This window comes from Palaemon carinicauda, chromosome 4 (genome assembly GCF_036898095.1).
Source record: "Palaemon carinicauda isolate YSFRI2023 chromosome 4, ASM3689809v2, whole genome shotgun sequence".
Taxonomy (NCBI): domain Eukaryota; kingdom Metazoa; phylum Arthropoda; class Malacostraca; order Decapoda; family Palaemonidae; genus Palaemon; species Palaemon carinicauda.
This window is the reverse complement of record NC_090728.1, coordinates 12,047,336-12,049,835: the sequence shown is the minus strand read 5'-3', so window position 1 is coordinate 12,049,835 and position 2,500 is coordinate 12,047,336.

The window sequence follows — 2,500 nt, the reverse complement described above, 5'->3', positions numbered from 1 at the left end:
TTTGGTCGCTGCAATCCCACCATCCTTCTAAGCTAATGATGGGGGTTTTGGGGGAGTCTATAGGTCTATCTGCTGAGTCATCAGCAGGCATTGCCTGGCTCTCCTTGGTCCTAGCTTGGGTAGAGAGGAGTTTGGGCGCTGATCATATGATACATGGTTAGTCTCTAGGGCATTGTCCTCCTTGATAGGACAATTTCACTTTCCCTTACCTCTGTCATTCGTGAGCGGCCATTACACTTGTAAACCTTCATACCGTATTTCTCCTTTTATTTTGCTTACCATTTAATTCTCTGTAGTTTTACCGCTGATATCTATATTTTGGCTTTTATCTTCGAACTATATAGTTATTCCCTTCCTTTGGCCCTTCAAATCGATCATGAATATCTGGATTCTTTTATAAAACATTTTTTTTCTATTCTTTTCTAATAAACGTCATTGTTTCATCCTTGAATTATATCATTATTCTTTATTAACAACGTTCTTTTTTATATCTCGTTTATTGTATGAAATGCTTTTGTAATTTAATCCCTTGAATTCTTAGGCCATTTATATGGAACTTAAACTATTGATACGCAAATATATATATCGTAGATCTTAACTCTCTCTCTCTCTCTCTCTCACTCTCTCTCTCTCTCTCTCTCTCTCTCTCTCTCTCTCTCTCTCTCTCTCTCTCTCTCTCTCTCTCTCTCTCTCTCTCTATACATTTATTATGAGCCATTGATTTATCGTTAAATTTTAACTCACAACTTTAAATCAAAATCTACTGTACGTCAACTAGCTTTAAGAATACTGATAAAGAGTCCTCGAGCTTGATTGGTGATGTAATAGACATTAATTTGACCTTTAAGTTATTCCAATATATCAAACTCCTGTAATATATTGTAAACTTAATCTACAATGAGATATTACTATTTTAAAAAGATAATTCAAAGCAAAATGTGATCATGTATTGTTTTTTAAGATTTGATTTTTCAATAGGTCTAGATAATACTTGACTTTTACTTGCTTCGCCGGTTTCAATTTGTAAATAACCTTTATATATTTAATATCATATACTATCATTAGTAACGAACCGCTTTATTTTTGCATATTTTGCATTTCTGTTGTCTATGAAATGTGCAAAATTTACTTTTATTCTCAATTCACTAATTTGACTCCAATAACTTTCAACTTAACTTTTAATTACGATTCAATAGAGCCCTTTTGACATCCTCATTACAACTAACATACCTTTTTTTGGTGATTAACTTTTCATCCTATTCAGCACGGATCGTTAATATCCCTGTAAGTCTTGTTTTTATTTACTAATTATTTGAGCCTTATATATTCATATTCAATACCCAGAGAATATAGTTTTTTCATGTAAGGGTCTGTTTATGTGTGTCTCCGTTTATTTTCTCTTGTCATAGCTCTTTACTTCTTTCGATTCCCATTCATTTGTCGCTGAGCAATCTCGGCATCAGTGGTCTTTCAAAGAACTAGTGTTGAAATCCCACACGTAACTTTGAAGTATTATGATGTTTGAATTTGTTAGCATTATTTTGTTAAGATTATACAAAAATAGTAAAATCAACCTTAGCTGAATTACTATAGTCTAAATCAAATCTCCTTCAAGGAAAATACAAATTTTCGCTATAAGAAAAAAGCTTTTCAGAAGATTTATGATCCTACTTTGCGGGTTATTTGGTACTCAAGTGAATAACAACTTATCCTATACTATAAAATGTAGCCATAACGACGAGCCTAAAATACCATATCATAGATATCTGTGGTATATGTTGATCTATAACGGAAGCATACTTATAAACGTAAAAAAGGGATAAGAACATAAAACTAGCCGTATTCACTTTTTAAGCATCAGTAATGAATAAAATTGTGTTGAAATCCTCAATTTTAAATGGCCATGGGAAGCTAAAAAGAACAGAACACAAAGGTAACAATTCGATAAATGACTTGCCATATCGCATGGCGTAGATTTTTCCCGTGAAATTATAAATTATTTTCCTTTTTTTTTTTTTTTTTTTTTTTATTGCTTGCTGCTTCACTCATCCTCTATTTAATAATTAATAAGAATATTGAGATTCTTGTAAAGCCAAACTCTACAAATCATCTTGAATATAAAAAAAAAATAATCTTTCAGGCAACGGCTTCTCAAATAAAACCAATAATGTTGAAACATCGATTACCATTACTACTTTCAAAACACTAATGGTGATGATGAACATAATAATAATAAAAAAGATACCTGCTGGAGTCGGTAGAAAAAAGGGCCTTTAAAACAAGCAGTCGGATGAACTCAAGTCTGAATTTTATTGTTAAGATGGGTACAATCCTAACTATCTTACTGGCAACTTTACGTGATTATAACATCATAATTATATTGTGATGACTAACATAAAAAAAAAAACGCGTTATTGTCTTACTCATCTTATTATTTAAACAAACTGTTATAATTACAGATATGTGTCAGTGACAAATAAGGAAATATAGCCTATCATAC